This window comes from Rattus norvegicus, chromosome 17, assembly GCF_036323735.1.
Source record: "Rattus norvegicus strain BN/NHsdMcwi chromosome 17, GRCr8, whole genome shotgun sequence".
Taxonomy (NCBI): domain Eukaryota; kingdom Metazoa; phylum Chordata; class Mammalia; order Rodentia; family Muridae; genus Rattus; species Rattus norvegicus.
Window position 1 is genome coordinate 65,055,834 of NC_086035.1, and position 19,666 is coordinate 65,075,499.

Below are 19,666 nucleotides of genomic sequence, written 5' to 3' on the forward strand. Positions count from 1 at the left end.
GCGTGAAGATTCAAGTTCAAACTCCAGAACTTATCAAAGAGCCAAGTACGGTGATGTGCATTTTTATAATCTCAGCACTGGGGAAGCAGAAACAGGAGGGTCTCTGGGGCTTTCTAACCTATCATACTTGAGCTAGAGGCCAATGAGAGAGAGAGAGACAGAGACAGAGACAGAGACACAGAGAGATAGAGGCAGAGAGAAACAGAGAGACAGAAACAGAGAGAGGACTTGCCTCAAGAAGAAAAAGTTAGCACTACCTGATGAATGACAACCAAACTTGTCCTCTAACTTCTATACACATGCACACATAGATATGTATGCTGCCTCACACATATGCATAACTACACATGCATGTACATATATACATATGTATATGCACACAAATACATAAGTAAATAAAATAGAAGTGTGACCCTTATTCTCAGTCTTCTCCTCTGGTACAGTCAGAATGAGAAATTTTGAGTGTATGACAAAGTGGTGGTGGATTTCCATAGAGCCAGGTCTCTGTTGCTTTCTTGTTCCCAACTAGAAAACCATTGGAAGAAAGAGAAGATGTCCTCTTCATGTGCGTGGATCCTACAGTAGGAGGACCTCACAATGCTAGGATTCCACTGATTTCCCATCACACTTACTCAGAGAAAGTGGGCACTATAAGATATGGGTAGAGATCTGGTTCGTTGATTCTCTACCTTATTGGAATCATTTGGGACAAGTGTGACTCTGTGTTTGTATGGTGAGGTCAGGAATAATATATTCTTTACAAACTCCAAGGCACACTAACACACTGATTTATGGACCACACTTTGAGTAGCATGTTCTGATGGAGTGTGCCTTTTGTACAGTTCTCCTGTCCCTGTGAGGTGACCGTAGCCACTTAGGATTGCTTAATGATCCTAAGTTATCTTCCTGTATTGTCAAATATGGATAGAGGCCAACTATTTAGCAAATATGTCCACATATAGCACAGTATAAAATCCAATTAAAATATAAGAAAATGTACAGAATTACTGGTTTTTTGTTGTGGTCTCCATTTTTTTCTTGCTTCCAGTTGGCCTCCAAGGGATTCATTTATACCCTCTGTTCTCAGGGGTACTTTAAAGGAAATGTTTCATAAGGTCTAAGCTGGTAAACCAGTGAAGAGGAGAAACCCAGGGAGATTTAAAATGCTAGTCGGCCTAAAAATAAAATTGGAAACAACAGCATATATCCATTGAGTACTTGTTTGGAGCCAGGCATTTCACAAAACAGAATATACCAAATAGTCCTGTAAGCCTTCAGAAGAACCCCACACACTACTATTGGTCCCACTTAGAGTCTGAAGGAACTGAGGACTTCATCAGTTGGTGTTTCTCAAAGAACATGTGTCCAATAACAACAGAGTTCCGGCCTCTACCATGGTATTTTCAGATCTCTTAAGTGGTTTCAGCCAGTTGGAAACATGAAACTCCATCCTTCTCTGGAACTCAGTTACAGTAGGAAGGCAATATAAGTGCATTGAAGCAACTTGGAAACACCTGGCATTTCTAAAGACAGCCTTATAAGTTACAGAAATACATCCAGTAAGAATCTAGTATCTATTCCTTATTTCCTTTGTTGTGACAATACGCTAATCAATTGCTTCTGAACAGTAACAGGATCATAGTTCTAAGTTCTTTCTCATGTGTGAGTATTTTCCCTGCCAAAGATAGATTGGGAAGGCTGTCTGTGGTGAACTTCAGCACAGAACACTCCTAGGTGGACAGTAAATACATTCCATCACTATACATATAGAATTTGAAGTAGCAGCATCAGAAGACATGTAAAGAATGAACTCTCCTACACTTTCCAACTTAGCATTCTAAGAGTAAATACCTGTTCTGTAGCAAGCTCTGCCTTGAGGAGGCCATGCAAGGGGGTTCAAGGGGCTGGCTGTCCAGTCAGTCTAGCCAGTTGGTAAACTCTAGGTTCAGTGAGAGATTCTATCTCAGAAAGTATGGTTGAAAATCAATTAAGAAAGCATTAACCTCTAGCTTTTACGTGCTCGAGTGCACGCACGCGCATGCAAGCACACACACACACACTTACACACACTCACACACACTCACACACACACACACACACACACACACACACACACATTTCTCAGGCTGTTAAGCAAAGATTCTGAGAATTGCTCTCCTTTTTCTTGCCTCAAATTTTATGTGGTACCTGATGATTGTGAAATTTAACCATGCACTGAATTCTTGAAGATCAGTTCTTCAACTCTAGTCTGAAAGCCAGAAGGTTTAGTCCCATGATGCAAGCTGTCTAAGAGGATGTTCACATTATCAAGCCAAGCAGAGCTTCACTGATCAAAGTCCAAAAGCAGGAGACCCTCCTTTTGAGACCACCTATTGGAGATGCTGGCAACCACACTGTCAGAATAGCACTTAGAGAATTCCGACTCTGTGGAAACAGTCATTGGTACAGCCGTTGACTGGCTATCATCTTGTCTTGCTAAAATTGAAAATTAGACCAATTCACCTTTCACATTTTGGGTTTCTGAGGATTTTTGGCCTTGTCACTAGAAAGCAATACAGATTATCGTAACAGGAGAGTGATGGCGTCCTACCTCTCCAGGAATGTTCGGTTTTCCTTAGTGATGGCAGCTTTATGGTTTTCTTGTGAAAATCCACAGAAGGTGCTGTTACAAAATTGACACATTTTAGATACTTCGAAGGCTAGTGACTCTGAAGAGAGGAAGCATATTGTGGAACAGAAGCTGAATCAAGCTTGGAAATGAGGAATGAGATGCCATTACAATGTTGGGGAAATTGACTTCTTTCTTGTGATGAACGGTCCTTATCCTTGAATGTCATCCACTTACTTACAATGGACCACAATTTGGAAATTTTGCTTTCTATGTATATTAAAAAAAAGAGGGGCTGGGGATTTAGCTCAGTGGGAGAGCGCTTACCTAGGAAATGCAAGGCCCTGGGTTCGGTCCCCAGCTCCGAAAAAAAGAACCAAAAAAAAAAAGAACCACCCATTTTCTGGTTCACATTTTCTTCTGCGAAATCACCCAAGGCAGGAATACTTGAGCCATCTTGATCCAGTTCTTCCTAAATGGAGGAGGCTCTTCCTGTTGCTTATCCTACTCACATTTGTCTGTATCTGCACTAGAACTGCCTTTAGTGTTTTTGGGGGGGTCTTTTTTTCGGAGCTGGGGACCAAACCCAGGGCCTTGCGCTTCCTAGGTAAGCGCTCTACCACTGAGCTAAATCCCCAGCCCCCTGCCTTTCGTTTTTAAGGGAGTTTATTTAGCATTTGAGTTTCAAGGGAAACAAATGATGGTGAGGTATCTTGACAGACTTACTCTAGTTGTTTGGTCTATGCAGACAATGCAAACTCCCCCTCAAATCCTCCAGCTCAGCTTGGTCCAAATGCAGTTCTGTCCCCCTAATTGGTGCTGAAGACACACAGATAAATGGTAATTCTTCGAAGCCTTCTTCTCTCACCTCTTACAGTTCTTATTTCCGTCTCATTTCATATTCATATGTTTTTCTTTAATTCCGTTCTTGTCTGGGGTGTCCACAAGCATCTCTCTCCATCAAATGTTCTTTTTGTGATGTCCTCATATTGCCCTTAACACTAGATAGTTCCTGCTAAGTTCCCTCCAAAGTCCTTTACTCTTTTCTACCTCTTACTATTACACAATTTCGAAAGCTTCTCCTGACAGTTTCCTTCACACTCATTACCGTCACCTCTTTAAATCTGAACTAAACACTAATGCTGAGAATAAGAATTGTCTGGATAGGGATGGCTCAGTTGGTGTGGGTGCTTGACATGCAAATGCTAGGACCTGAGTTCAGCCATGAGAACACACCTTAAAAATAACCAGCAATACTAGCAAAGAGGTGTGGACAAGTGGACCTCATTGGCTTACAGGCCATCCAGCCTAGCTTTTCTGGTGAGTTCCAGGTCTGGGTGAGTTAGCTGTGTCTTAAAAACCAAGCTTAAGGATTCCAGGAGAGCAGCTGGTATTGTTCTCCGACCTCCACCATCACACACGCACATGAGTAAGAACTAGTCTACATAGAAATCTCCCATGTTTCACGGCACACTGGCCTTCTCATTTAAAACTTGCAAATGAGAGGACAAGGACACACATTTCGATGGGTGCAATGCAATGAGGGCCACACACAGGGTAGAACATCTGGACCAAGACAGATCATCTGACCCCTAGAGTGCAAAAACGTAGCTAGCTTAATTGTGAAGCACAACTCCTAAGTGTGAGCACTATTTGAAATGTGTTATATACCATTCTCTCAGGACCATTAACTGACGCACAAAACTAAGCAGAAAAACTTCTTATACTGCAGACCCATCAGTAAGGAAGTTGGTGTGTTTATCTGAAGGAGATCATAAGCAGGTGTTACACATATAAATCAAGAAGGAGTAAGAGAATGAGAGACAGACGAAAGCACAATAGGCTACCTGGCTTGTGAGCTCCCAAAATCTGCCTCTCTACTACCCATAATGCCTGGGTAAAAGCCATGCTTTTTATGTGGGCTCTGGGAATTTGAATTGAGGTCCTCCTGTTTGCAAGACAAGTGGTTTTGTCCCTGATCCATCTTCTCAGCCCTTTTTTCCATGTTTCTAAAGCCTCTGCTTGAGCAGAAGCCAGGAACTGTGGTGGGAAAGAAAAGGGGGTAGAAAGGAAGGGGGAGGGGGAGGGGAGAGGGAGGGGAAGGGGAGAGGGAGGGAGAGAGGGGGAAAGAAGGGAAGAGGGGGAGAGAGAGAGAATCTGTGTGTGTGTGTGTGTGTGTGTGTGTGTGTTGTCTCTTAATTGCATTTTCTGAATAATAGGAATAGAAATGCCATCTGTCTCATCACATTCGTGTAGTGACTAAACGAACTTGGGTACTTTAAGATGCTTCACAGAGTGTAAAACACTCTCCAAGGAAGATTATAATTAGCATCATCATTCTTATTATTATTATTAACTGTGCAAACTTCAAAGCACTTGATTTCCCTTATTGGTTAATTCTAAAGAGGTTCGCCTCCACTCTGTTTCTTCCTAGGATGCTAATAGTTGCTATTCCTCTCTTGCATTTTAAAGGTGGGGGAAGGGGCTAGAAGATCTCTCCCAAAGCCAGAGTCTATGCTTTAAAAGGCTTTGATTCTCCAAGCTGTGAGGTGACCTAGGCTTCTCAGACACCTCTGCCACAACTACTCCCACAGTCTCCTGTCTGCTAAGCTCTGAGAGAGATGCTAAGATGTTGCAGTAAACCCCCAACTGGCACTAGTGACCTTTGCCAAGCTTTAAGCCACCAGGATAGTCTCCATTCAGAATTTCTGCTGTTCTCAGAAGAACCTCCCACCTCCCATTGCTCTGGCCTCTTTCACCCATAAAACCACTTGGGCATCAAGATGTTAAACAGAATTGCCTATTGTAGGATGGCATCATAGAGCATGCACATCTGTGACCAGACAGAGACTCCAATTGCTACGTCCAGCAGCAGCAGATGGGTGTGTTTAACTAGAGAATTGGATTGACTGCAGGGATTAAACTGAGAGAGGTGGTTGGATTAGTCAGCGAGATACACTGGGTTTCAGGAATGATGGCTGTCTGCGGAACTTCAAATCATGGCTGTGAGTGTGCCCAGTGTCTAGCCATAGCTACAGTGCTTCCTTTAGGAAAGCACACAATTCTATGTCTACTTTTAAATATATCCTTGTTAGAGCTGAGGGTGGGCCTTAGTTGGAAGAGGGCATAACTACCATGCATGAAATCCTGATTGGTTCCCCAATAGCAAATAAACTAGGTGTAGTGGTGTGGTGCACGCCTATAATCCCAGCACTTGGGAAGTGGGGGTGGGAGGATTAAAAATTCAAGGTCATCCTTGGCTACCCAGGGAGTTAGAAACCAGTCTAGACTGGAAAATTTGTAATACATCCCCTTGCCCTCCCCTACACTCACAGCTTCTGGCAATATTAGGTGCCTTCTATTATCTTTAAAGTAATAAAAATAATAAACTGTTCGTGGAAAAACCCAGAGAAAGTACCCATTCTGTTTTGAGTACAGCATCTGCCAAGATTGCCAAGCTGCTTCCTGTATTCCTGGTCTGAGAATATTCCACAGGGCTTGGGGTTCCTCATGGGTTGTGATGGTGATAATGATGAAAATTCCCATTTATATAATTTTTCCACTGTGTGTATTGGTGTGTGTGTGTGTGTGTGTGTCTCACTGTGTGTGTGTGTCTCACTCTGTGTTTGTGTGTGCATGCATGTGTCACACCTGTACCAAGGTGCACGTATAGAGGTCAGAGAACAACCTCTCAAATCAAGCCTATGCTTTCTACCTCCCTTAAAGCATGTTCTCTTCATTTTTCTCACCATGAGCACTGGGCAAGCTTGCCCTGCAGCTTCTGGGGTTCTTTTGTCTCTGATTCCTATTTCCCCTGAAGAATGCTGAAGCACGAGAATTACGTACAGCACATGCTACTGTGTGGCAGCTCTTCATGAGAGCCATGGGGATTCAAAATGAGGGGCTCCTGTTTGTACAGCAAATGCCTCTGCTACTAAGACATCTCTCTGACCCTTCCATAATCATTTCCTATTTGAGATCACAACTGGGTGTTTGGACCCAAAAGGAAAAGACAAGGATCTGGCCGCAGATTACAGAAGTTGATTGTTAACACCATGAGTTCTCTGAAACGGGATACTTTTTACTGGGCTGGAAGATGCTATGATCCTCTAATCTTTAAGACTCCAATTCCTCTTCATCTCCTTACAAAAAGAAAGGTAGCTGGAACTCCTTAAGACGCACTTGTAAATAATTATTCTCTGGCCTTTTTATTAGCAGGTTTTAGTTTTATAGGTTTATAGCAAGAATAATGTTTATAGATTCACACAACTTAAGAAAAAGGACACCCTGCTTAAAAGCAGTCACAGCGCTTTGACAGCATGATTTTGGCAAGGAATCCCTTCTAATCCACCCTCTCTGGAGTCTGGGTGTCACGCCCTTAAATAGGAATGCTAGAAGGGACTGGTAAGGACACTGTTTCTGTGAGGAGAAGAGCCTTGGAGAAGTGAATGGAAAAATTTGCCTCTGTTTACCATGAATGAGCCCGGGGATTCAGCAATACTCTTGGACCAGATAGAGAGCATTTCCTTGGCTTCACAATCAGCTGCTTTTGGATACTGAAGTGAAATGTTTTCTGTCTTTCCCTCATTTTGTCTCTGATCTTTAAGTGTCCTGGTTAGAGTTTAACTCATAGGTTCCATCTAATAAAAAATATAATTTATGTCTTTCAGTCAGTGTATGAGAGAAGTACATGTGGTCTATTACTTTGCTTTACATGCACACACACACAAAGAGACAGAGAGAGAGAGAGAGAGAGATGCATACACACACACACACACACACACACAAAGAGACAGAGAGAGAGAGATGCACACACACACACAAAGAGACAGAGAGAGAGAGATGCACACACACACACACAAAGAGACAGAGAGAGAGAGAGAGATGCATACACACACACACACACACACACACACACACACACACACACCGAAATGCTGAAATGTACTAAAATCTTAAAAGAAATGGCTACATCATGACGAATATCTTATTATTCTTTTTTTTCAAGAACTTTCCACGAATGCTCATGACATTCTTTAGATGAAGTTTCTCAAAGACATGCCTGAATCCCTTTGCATTATTTAGCATCCACCATCCGCTTTTTTCCATCTTAAGAAGCTGTTTTGACCCACATCTGATGAGTCTAAACTCCACTTAGGATGCAGGTCTGAAGATGTGTCAATTCTGTTCAAGAAAGACAACTTCTCTGTTCCAGAGTGACAGCAGTATGGTGGGGAGGTGGCTCAGTGGGTGAAGCATTTATAATAGGAGCCGAGTTTGGATCCCCAGCTCCGACACAAAGCCAGGCCTGGTAGAGAATATCTGTAATTCAGTGCTCTGGTTGTAAGAGGCAGGGCAGAGAGCAGAGTCTGTGGGCATCTAGCCAGATATACACAGCAACAGTAACAAAAGAGAGACCTCATGTGCTGTGGTGCGTGTCTCAAGTAACAGACAATCGGTAGCTGGAAAAGTTCATTTATGACATTGCCTTTTCCTGTGGGTACCATCTTGTACTACCTGTTCCTGGTTAAACTTTGCATGATGGCCTTCACAAAAGGAGGAAATAAGAAAGTTGACAAGTAGACGGCCCTCTCACCTCATCTAAATATGAGTCTAGGATTTTTTTTCCCTATGAATATCTTAGAAATGTCAACTCTTGAACCCATACTAATCTTACTCTGAGTCTCTCTCCTCCTCTTGCCCACTTGGAGTTGCTCTCCTCTTGTCACCTCATCAACAGCTCCTTTCCCCTTGGATCTGAGTTGGCTAACATAAGGGCCACACCTGGGTCGCCCGGGTCTCAAGGTCCAGGAGACAGGTAGCATTTGATCCATCATGGAATGTGTTCATAGTCATGCAAGTCTTGATCTTGGAACTGGTACTCTTCTTCATCTGCCTTGACATTCAGCATGCTCCTAGAAAGCCCATTTAAGGAATATTTTCATTGTGTGTAGTAACCAATGCCAAGCCACAGCATGGGGGATGCAGGCTGATCTGATGCTGAAGATGCCAACCTGTAAGGCCTCTTCTTTCAGAGGCCATTTTGCAAGCCTTGGGGCTGCCAGCTGAGAGGTAATCCTCACCACAAAGGGATCCTAGATGCTTTGGATTCCTGAGAGATTAAAGGGATGCTGGAGAGCTTGGGGGTGTGCTTTTAACCCACTGTGACTGGGGATTAAAGGGACACTGGGGAACTTAAGGGTGTTCTTTACAGCCTGCAGAGGCTCTTCAGCAAGGACTAGACATACGGTGGTTTCTCCATAACTGAGGAGACTGTGCTGTTTGCCTGGCAGATAATAAGGGCAGCGAGACTTGGGGGAGGGGATGACACTTTGTGGTGTTAGGATGTTAGAAAAGGCAAATGTGCAGTGTGCAAAATACACATCCTAAAGTCCTCAAGAAAACATCCTGGGGGGCTTTCAAACTAAGTCCTTGGGATTCCAGGACCAATTGCCACTTATTCTAAATGTTATTTCAGTGGAATTTGTTGGTTTTAGTTTCCTATGAGGTATCTTGGAGGGCTGTGTGACAATTGATACATTTGAGAAAACTTGCAGTTATGGGGTGTGTTTGGCCAACTTCAAGGGCACCTTGGATACTTGTCAGTGAGCACTAGCAAATGGCTGTGACCACTTTACTTGTAATTAATCTCTGTAACTTGCTGATCAGTCCTTTGAGGCTATAGGAGGTAACTGTTCACATCTGACCATTTGTACTAGGCCCTGGTAACATTTCTGAAAATGATTGTGTGTGTGTGTGTGTGTGTGTGTGTGTGTGTGTGTGTGTGTGCCCGCACGCACACACACACCTCTTTTGTATATGTATATGTATATATGTGTGTGTCTGTGTGCATCTATGTCTATGTCTGTGTGTATTGTGTGTATGTCTGTGTGTATCTATGTCTATGTCTGTGTATATGTATGTCTATGTCTGTGTGTATGTCTGTGTGTATCTATGTCTATGTCTGTGTATGTATGTCTATGTCTGTGTGTATGTCTGTGTGTGTATCTATGTCTCTGTCTGTATGCTCCTGTACACATGCAGAGCCTAGAGAAGGACCTCAGGTATTGGTCTTTATCACTCACCACCTAATTCCCTTGAGATAAGGTCTCTCATTGAGCCTCATCTAGAAGTCCCAGCAACCCTCCTGTCTCTGCCCGTCATGGCTCTCAGGGTTCAGGTGTATTTCCCTCACAGTGCTCAAGTTCTAGGTACATGGGGCTATGCCCAGCTTTTAAGTGGATACTAGAGATTTGAACTCAGATTTGTTTGAGTGTGTGTGTACACATGTGCATGTGTGTCATGCATGTGTGTGTATATATGTGTGTAACATGTGCATGTGTGTATGAGTGCATGTATGTGTATATGTGTGTGCACATGTGGGCACACATGTAAAGGCCCAAGGTTAACATTTGTCATCTCCCTCAGCTGTTCTTCCCTTTATTTTCAGAGTGTCTCATTGGATCTGAAGTTCCCCAGCTCTAGCTACTCTAGTTAGCTGGCTTGATCCAGGGACTTCCTGTCTCTGTCCCTCTGAATACTGGGATAACAAATAGGCTCACATATCTGCTTTGTTTTTCTGTTCATTTGTATGATCTAAACCTTTGTCCTGGCCCTTGCGGGTCAAGAACTTTATCCACTGAGCCATAGTCCACCCCCTTCTGGAAGTTTAAACTAATCAAACTAAACTGATAAGGCGCCAGTACCTACATATGGCTCTGAACCATGACTTCCACGAGATCCTGAGAGTTCCAATCAGTTTTATCTCTGTGAAAGCATACACCACCTTCGTATTTTGCATATTAATAATCAGGATACATATTTATGCATCGATTCAAGTCTCTGCTCTGAACTTGCCAATGCAAAGGCCAATGCATGTTTTGTTGTTGTTGTTGTGGTTGTGGTGGTGGTTGTGGTGGTGGTGGTTGTTGTGGTTTTTGTTGTGGTGGTTGTTGTTGTTGTTGAATAAAGCCATCTGGATGCCATGGTAAGATATCATTGTCAATACTGTGGACAGGAAGCCAGCCAACACTGCAGTGAGGTTCTTGCCTGATGCATTTCCCAGGCAGTCTGTGATTACTATTATTTTAACACTTAAGACATGACTGTTCTCTTGGCATTAGGTAGCACACCAACATGCTGACCACCAGGCCCACTGTATCCTATTCTAGATACAAGATGCTGTGAAAATTACCTCCTTGCCAGCCACTTTGAACCCGTCACTCCAGCACTGAAAGCTCCTAGGGTGTCTTTAAGCCCTTCACCTTCACCCCACCATTCTTGCTGCACCTGCTGCTGCTTAGCTCTTCCTGAGCTGCAGATCCCCTACCCCCAACCCCAAGCGTCTGTCATTTGCTTGGCTCTAGCCTGAAAAATCTGTTCTCAGATTCAATCTGACACTTTCCAAGCCTCTATTATCCCTGGGAGAGTTTGCCAAAAGAGAGTGAGGACAGTTCTAAAACAAAGACCCTGCCTCACACACACTGCTGAAACTTTAGAAGTCACAGACAAATGCAGACACAAGCTCAGCTTGGTGGCCCATGCTCTTTATGGTGTTTGTGGCTCTCATACCACCTGATGTCACAGGCTTCTCCCAGACAAGTTTCTAGGCAGACAATGCTTTCATAATAATTCACATGCACTTTAAGGATACACAAAAGCCACTTCAAAGCAAAGTTTATAAAAAAGAATTATGAGGAGGCATCAAAGGGATGAAGGGATGGATTTTTTTTTTCAAGAAAGGAATATACAAGAAGATATAAAGGCACTGATCGCTATCTATGCATTTATTTATATGTTACGAAATATATTAAAAGCTCAGTTAAGGAGATAGCTCAGTGAGGAAGAAAGTGTGCTTGCTGCATAAGCATGAAGAGCAGAGTTCAAATCCCCAGCATCCACTTAAAAAGCTGAGCCTAATACCAGGGATATACAACTTTAATCCCAGAGCCATAGGGAACAGAGACAAGAGAATCCCTGGTGCTTGCTAAATGCCAGCCTCACTCCACATTCAGTGAGAGATCCTGTCTCAAGAGAATGATAGAGCAGGATACCTGACATCCTTCTCTGGACTCTGCAAGTGCACATCACACACACACACACACACACACACACACACACACACACACGTTCTATTGCTGTGAAGACACTGTGACTAAAGCTAGCACTGGTTTGCACTTTCAGAGGTTCAGTCATTTATAATCATGGCAGGGAGCACGGTAGCAGGCAGGTGGGTGCTAGAGTAACTGAGCTTAGAACTACTTCTTGTTCTCTAGGACGACAGACAGACAGACAGACAGACAGACAGACAGACAGACAGACAGGCAGGCAGGCAGGCAGACAGGCAGACAGGCAGACAGGCAGACAGGCAGACAGGCAGACAGGCAGACAGGCAGACAGGCAGACAGGCAGAGAAAGAAAGAAACAGAGACACCGTGGGCTTGGTTTAGGCTTTTGAAACCTCAAAGCATACACTGCAAAACACTTTCTCTAAAAAGACCATGCATTCTAATCCTTCTAACCCTTTCAAGTAGTGCCATTCCCTGGTGATTAAGCATTCACTAGTGTGTGTGTGTGTGTGTGTGTGTGTGTGTGTGTGTGTGTGTATACTGGGTGCCAGTCTAATTCAAATCACCACTATACAACAGACAGATGTAGATATAGATATATATTGGGAAGCCTTTACTATATTAGGTTTCTACATGACTTCAAATAGCCCCTAGTTTTAGTTGTCCATCCTTCCATTCCACACTCTGCTTTTCCCTCCTCACCCTATTTGATCCACCATTCAAGTCCCCCCATACAACCACTACTATCTATTCTATTCCCCTTCCAAGGGTAATCCGATACCCCCCCCCAATCCTTTATTCTATATCTAACAGTTGTGGTTAGACCAATTGTAACCTGTATATCAAAGACGTAACAGTTAACATACACATATAAGCAAATACACACCATATTTTCTTTGTTTGTATGGGGAGGGGGCAGGGTCTGGGTTACTTAATCAGGATGCTTTGTCAATTTATCTATAGATTTCATGGTTTTATTTTTTAAGGGTTGAGTAATATTCCATTGTGTCAATATATTACATTTTCTTTATCTGTTCATCTACTGATAAATATCTAGTCTGTTTCCAATTTCTGGCTATTATAGCAGCAGTGAACATGTCTGAGCAAGTGTCTCTGTATTAGGATGTGAAGTCCTTTGGATATACTCACAAGAGTGGTATAGTTACCCCTCAGCTCCCTTAGGAACCACACGACACTGATTTCTACACTTGCTGTACAAGTTTGTACTCCTACTAGCAATGGAAGAATGCTCCCCTAACTGCACATCCTCACATGAGCCATCTCCCGTATAAAAAATCCTGGCCATTCTGACTGATGTAAGATGAAATCTTGAAATAGTTTTGCTTTACATTTTCCTGATGGCTGAGAATGTTAAATAGTTCTTAAGTGTTTCAAAGCCATTTGTGTTTCCTCATTGATAATTCTCTATTTAGATCTGTATCCTATTTTTAATTTTGGTTATTTGTTTTCTTGATTTTTGTTGTTGTTGTTCTTTATATATTCTAGATCTTAACTGTTTATTGGATGTGTAGTTAGTAAAAATATTTTCTCATTCCATTGCCTCACATTTTGTCTGAATGATGTCCTTTGCCATACAGAAGCTTTTCAGGTCAATGAGGTCTCATTTATTAATGTTGGTCTTAGTGCCTGTGCCATTGGTGTTCTGTTTAGAAAACTCTTTTCCTGTGCCAATGTGTTCAAAACTATTCCTACTTCCTCTTCTGTCCTGTTCAGTGTATCCGCCTTACGTTGAGGTCTTTGATCTGCTTAGAGTTGAGTTTTACGCACAGTGATAAATCTGAATCTATTTGCATTCTTCTGCATGCAGCCATCCAGTTTGACCAGAACCATTTGTTGAATGGCTCTTTTTCCCAGTGTGTATTTCTACCTTCTTTATCAAAACGTGGTGTCCATTGTGTCTGGATCTTTGACTTAGTTCTGTTCATCAACACGTCTATTTTTATGCCAGTGTCGTGCTGTTTTTACTACTATTGCTCTGATCTTGAGATCGAGGAATGGTGATACCTTCAATAATTCTTTGATTGTTCAGGACTGTTTTAGATATCATGGAGTTTTTGCTTTATTTTTCCCCCACTGAAAGCTGAAATTGTCCTTTCAAGTTCTGTGAAGAATTGTTTTAGAATTTTAATGAGGATTGCATTGAATCTAGATGGCTTTTGGTAGGATGACCAGTTTTATAATCCTACCAAACCATCAGCATAGGAGATCATTCCATCTTCTGATATTTTCTTCAGTTTCTTTCACTTGCTTGATTAAAATTACCCCCAAGCGTTATTTGTTTTTCTTTTTTGTTTGTTTGCTTGTTTGTTTGTTTGTTTTGAGGCTATTGTGAAAGGACTGTTGTTTACCTGGTTTCTTTCTCAGTCTGTCATCATATATAAGAAGGCTACTGATTTTTTTGCATATTAATTTTGTACCCTACTATTGTGCCAAAAGATTTTTTTTATCAGCTATAGTAGTTTCTTGGTGGAATTTTTAGAGTCACTTATGTTTACAATTACATCATCTGCAAATAAGGATACTTTAACATCTTCCTGTTTTTATTTCTTTGATCTTTCAGGTATCCTATTGCTCTAGATAAGACCTAAAATACTACATTGAGTAGGTTTGGAGAAAGTGGACAATTGTCTTGTTCCTGATTTTAGTGGAAATGCTTTAGTTTCTCTCCATTTAAATTGATATTGGCTATAGGTCTGCTATAAACTATTATGTTTAGATATGTCCCTTATATCCCTAGTCTCTCCAGAACTTTTATCATAAAGGGTGTGCAGATTTTGTCAAATCTGCACCTAATGAGGTTTCAGTCTGTTAATATAGTGGATTACATTATTGATTTATGTCTGTTGAACCATCAATATATCTCTGGGGTGAAACCTACTTGATTGTGGTAGATTTTTTTATATATATTTCCTGGATTTGGTTTGCAAGTATTTTGTTAAGAACTATTGCATATATGTTCGTGAGGGCAACTAGTCTGTAATTCTCTTTCTTTTTGAGACTTTATGTGGTTTGTATATCAGGATAATTGTAGTATTGTAAAAAGAACTGGGAGATGTTTCTTCTGTTTATATTTTGTGGAATAATTTAAAGAGTACTGGCATTAAATCTTTGAACGTCTGGTAGAATTCTGCACTAAAATCATTTTGCCCTGGGCTGATGGGGGAGGGGCTTTTAATCACTGTTTCTATTTTGCTGCGGGTTATAGATCTATTTAAGTTACTTATCAGATCTTGATATAACTTTGTTAGGTGGCCTATATCAAGATTTTCCAATTTGGTGTAGCACAGGTTTTTTGTTTGTTTGTTTTGTTTTTAAGTGTGTCCTTATGATTCTCTGGATGTCCTTGGTATCTATTGTTATGTCCCCCTTTTTGTCTTTAATTTTGTTCATTCCTATCCCTTTTTTGTCTCTAATTTTGTTCATTCCTATCTTCTCCATCAACCTTTTAATTTGGCTAAGAGTTTGTTAATATTATTGATTTTTCTCAAAGAACTCCAATTCATTGATTCTTTGTGTTTTCTTGTTTGTGTATCTATTTCTATTTTATTGATTTCAGCCCAGAGTTTGATTATTTCCATCTATCTACTTCTTGGCCATTATTTCTTCCTTTTATTCTTGAGCTTTCAGGTGTACTATTAAATTACTAATGTGTGGGGGTTGGGGATTTGGCTCAGTGGTAGAGTGCTTGCCTAGCAAGCACAAGGCCCTGGGTTCGGTCCCCAGCTCCGAAAAAAAAAATTACTAATGTGTGATCTCACTGATTTTTTTTTATGCAGGCACTTAGTGCTATGAACTTTCTTCCTTGTGTCCCATAAACTTGGGTATGTTTTATTTTTATTTTTATTCAATTCTAGAACATCTTTACTTTCTTTGTCAATCTTCCTTTTGACCTGTTTTTGTCATTCAGTAGACAGTTGTTCAGCTTCTATGAGTTTGTAGAGCGTATGTTGTCTCTGTTGTCGTTGAAGTCCACCTTTAATCCATAGTTGTCTGATGAGATATAGGATGTTACTTCAATGTTCATGTATCTGTTGAGAGAGACTTGCTTTGTGCCTGAGAATGTGGTCAGTTTTGGAGAAGTTCCGTGAGGTGTTGAGAAGAGATATACTCTTTTGTATTTGGGTGAAATGCTCTCTAAGTGTTTGTTCAGTATATTTTCTTTATGACATCATTTAGCTCCAGTATCTCTTGGTTTAGTTTCTGTCTACATGACCTGTCTATTAGTGAAACTGCCATCCAGTTTGACCAGATTAAAAGTCACATACTATCACTGTATAAGGGTCAATATGTGATTTTAGATGTAGTAGTCTTTCTTTTATGAACTTGGATGCCATTGTGTGCATAGATATTTAGAATCAGAATCTCCCATTGGTGGATTTTTTGAGGCGTATATCATGCCCTTCCCTATCTCTTCTGATTAGTTACTCATTAAATGGTTTTGTTTGTTTTGCCAGATATTAAAATGGCTAAACAGGCTTGTTTCTTGGGTCCCTATGCTTGGAATATCTTTCGCCATCCTTTTATCCTGAGGTGATGTCTATCCTTGATGTTAAGGTCTGTTTCTTGCCTGTAGCAAAAGGATGCGAAAGTCCTTGTCTTGTTCTTCGATTCTATTGGATTTCTCGGGGCCTAGTGTGGTAAACTTGCTAGATCTAGTGGTAACATACTGTCTTGGCTGATGATTGGGTTTTCACTCTGTATCAACACATCTGGGTTGAGGATGATGATAATTCTGTGATGATAGGTGTGATATCAGCTCTTGTCTTTGCTGGGTAGATTTCCCATTCCTTGGTTTCTGTTGCCTTCTCTGAATCTTGGGAGCATGTGGTGGCTATGCCACCTGGTAGTTAGTACTGCTGGGTCCATACCAGATGTAAGCACTGAGACTGGAATAAAATGTGTTATAGGTTTTGGAAGCCGATTTGCAGAAATAGAGGCAAGAGAGAAGGGCAAGTAAAGGGTGTGCTGTTGATAGAATCCATAGGAGAAAGAAAAGGCTACATCTGCCAAGAGAATCTGTGGAGTTCACAGGGAATGGAAGGAGAAAGGGAAGGTGGGCCCCTGCAGGTGGTCTGAGGCTCAGAATGACTGGGGAACTGAAATCAGAGGATGGGAAGGAGAGTTAAAATTATGTGCCTGAATCCCTGGCTGGCATGGCGATTCTGTTTCCAAGGAGAGTCTTGGATATTGGTGGGAGGAGCGTGATAAGGAAGGAAGGCTGTAGGAGAAGATCTTCTTACTCCCCTATAGTGGGGCAGAGAGGAAAGTGAGGCTGCTGCAGGTGGTCTACTACAAAGCTGGGGTTAAGACTGGGGAAGTGGAATTGGAGGCTGGGAAGGAGAGTGAAAACCACCTACCTGATTCCCTGGCTGGCATGGCCAGTGAGTTTCCATGGAGCAATTATAATATTTAAAAATAGGAAACAAAGTCCAGAAAATCAACTTGAAATATTTGGGGCTAAATCTAAATGAAGATGATGGACTGTGACCATTTTAGATGCTCCTGAATCCCTCTCCCACCCCCCCCCCCGTGTGTGTGTGTGTGTGTGTGTGTGTGTGTGTGTGTGTGTGTGTGTGTGTCTGTGTGTGTCTGTGTGTGTCTGTGTGTGTGTCACGCCCTCTCTCTGCAAACTTTTTCTTTTCCTCTTCCTTCCTTTCTCCTTCTCTCTTCTTCCCCTCTCTTCTCTTCTCTCTCTACCACCAGCCCATATATATGTTAGCTATGTATTAGAGATAGAAAACAAGAGTGGCCTTTGAGCAGGGCCTGCCTATGGAATTATCTGCTACATTTCTTGGCAGAGAAAGCCTCCTCCTTCTCTACCTGCAACAACATTGGCTACTGTTTTTCCTCTTCATCATGCAGCATAGAAATGGTCTTGAGTCCCATCAGAGCCACCTGGGGCTGAGAGGTATGCATCTGTGCTGTGTTCTTCAGAGACCTATGATCTTCCTCTCCCTCCGAAACTCTGCCAGGCAATGGTGCCTTTTATCTGTGGTCCCTGTTAGCAGCTTCAGTTAAACAGATGCCGGTAATATCACTTCTGTGATGTCTTAGTCCTCTAGAAATGAAGCAAGTGGGTAGCCACCATTCTCATGGGAATGACAGCCTCACCCAAAGCAGACCTATAAATCACACATAGTATTTGACCCAGTCATGCTTTCTGGTGACTTGAGGTCAGAGATAAGAACAGGGTTATGAGGCTTCCTGACGTCTCCTTTGACTATACCACTATCTTTTCCTACATTTTCTTCTGACAAACCACCTACCAGTTGTTTTGTTGTATGTTGATTGCTGCTTGGAGAGCAGATGTAAACATGGGAATTTTTGAATAAATGTAAGGGTAGCTGTTTTGACTCTCTGCACTTTCCTCTGAACTTCCAATGAATCAGAGTGTACCTAATCTCATGACCTACCCACAAAAGAAAAAGCAAGATTTTTTAAAATTTAACTTTTTCCAAATAACAGTATACATGTTGGGTTTCATTATAGTGTTTTCAAATAAAGTTTGTTCTTATTGACCCCCCCCATTCTCCTGACCTCTTAAACCTTCCACACCACTATTATGTCCTTTTTGCCTCCATGTTTCATGTGCCCTCCCCTCCCCTTTCTCATCACCTCTTCCTGATCTTCTTTCTAATTCCATAGCCCAAACCCACACCCCTTATATCCATACATGTATATTCAATAAGCTAGAATCCTCATGATAGATAACATGTTGTTTACAGGAAGGTGTGATTTTGAACTTACTTTTAAAGTCTCTTCATCTGCTTTTCCTTGTTTATGTGTTCGTTTTTGTTTTTGTTTTCCTCTTTAAATTTTAATCAGTCTTGTGGAAAATTGAACAGGTTTCTAAGAGGTTCTGTGTGTTGCCACGTTACATATGCTTCTAAAACTATTCTTTCAGAGGTCATTTCTGCAGCTTGCTACTGCATGTGTGTTTATGTTTAAGATGTATTTATTTATTATGTATTCGGTGTTCTACCTACATGTATGCCTGTGGGCCTCAAGAGGTCACCAGCTCTCATTATAAATGTTTATGAGCCACCATATGGTTGCTGGGAATTGAATTCAGGCCCTCTAAGAGAGCAACCCATGTTTTTAACCTCTGAGCTATTTCTCCAGCCCATGTATTTATATGTTTATTTGAATGACATTATACTCATTTGTTAGTCATTGCCATTAAAACCAATAAACATGATCCGTCTGAAAGGTTATATCTTCTAAAAAGCTTAGTTAAAAAGATAAAGGCAGAGAGTTGAGAGTTGGTGAGATAACTCAGTAAGAATTGTAAATGCCTTGCAAACACAAGGACCAGAGCTCAATCCCAGGAACTCATGTTAAAAGAAAAGAATCTGAGTATGATGACAGCATTATTGTGACCCCAATACTGGGAAGGTAGAGCCAGAGCTAATGAGACAGCTTAGCCTACTTGGCTAGTTTCGGCCAGTAACTGAAAAAAAATCTCAAAACAGCAAAACAAAAAAGGTAGAGAGAACCTGGGAAATCATGTCAGAGATACACAGGAGGTAAGCTTACAGAATATAGAATATATATTACAGTAGTATATATATATATATATATATATATATATATATATATATATATATATAGAGAGAGAGAGAGAGAGAGAGAGAGAGAGAGAGAGAGAGAGTCATTTACTGAAGGGGAGGTCTAATTCAAATCCAGGCCATCAACCCAGATGCAGAATAAAATGGTGCTTGAACATTGAGCAAAGGAGCAAGCTCTCATCTTGGGGTCTTGGTGCCTGATATACAGGTTTAATGCTACACCTTGAGTCAGTTTTGATGAACTGTACCAGAATGAGGAGCCTGAATAAATGTGTCAGCAACATCCTTGAAGCCCTTTATCTCAATGAGCAATGAGGTGGCACCTCTGTGCCATGATAGCTTAGCAAACATCAGCAGCTACAAACTGGTTCATCCAGGACTCATTGCAGGGTATTCCATGT

At 41.5% G+C, this 19,666-nt stretch overlaps 1 protein-coding gene across 11 annotated transcripts in view; it reads left to right on the forward strand.

Annotated features, from left to right (window-relative positions):
* Chrm3 (cholinergic receptor, muscarinic 3) overlaps positions 1 to 19,666 on the forward strand; it is a 462,074-nt gene that overhangs the window by 359,285 nt on the left and 83,123 nt on the right. The window lies entirely within an intron of this gene.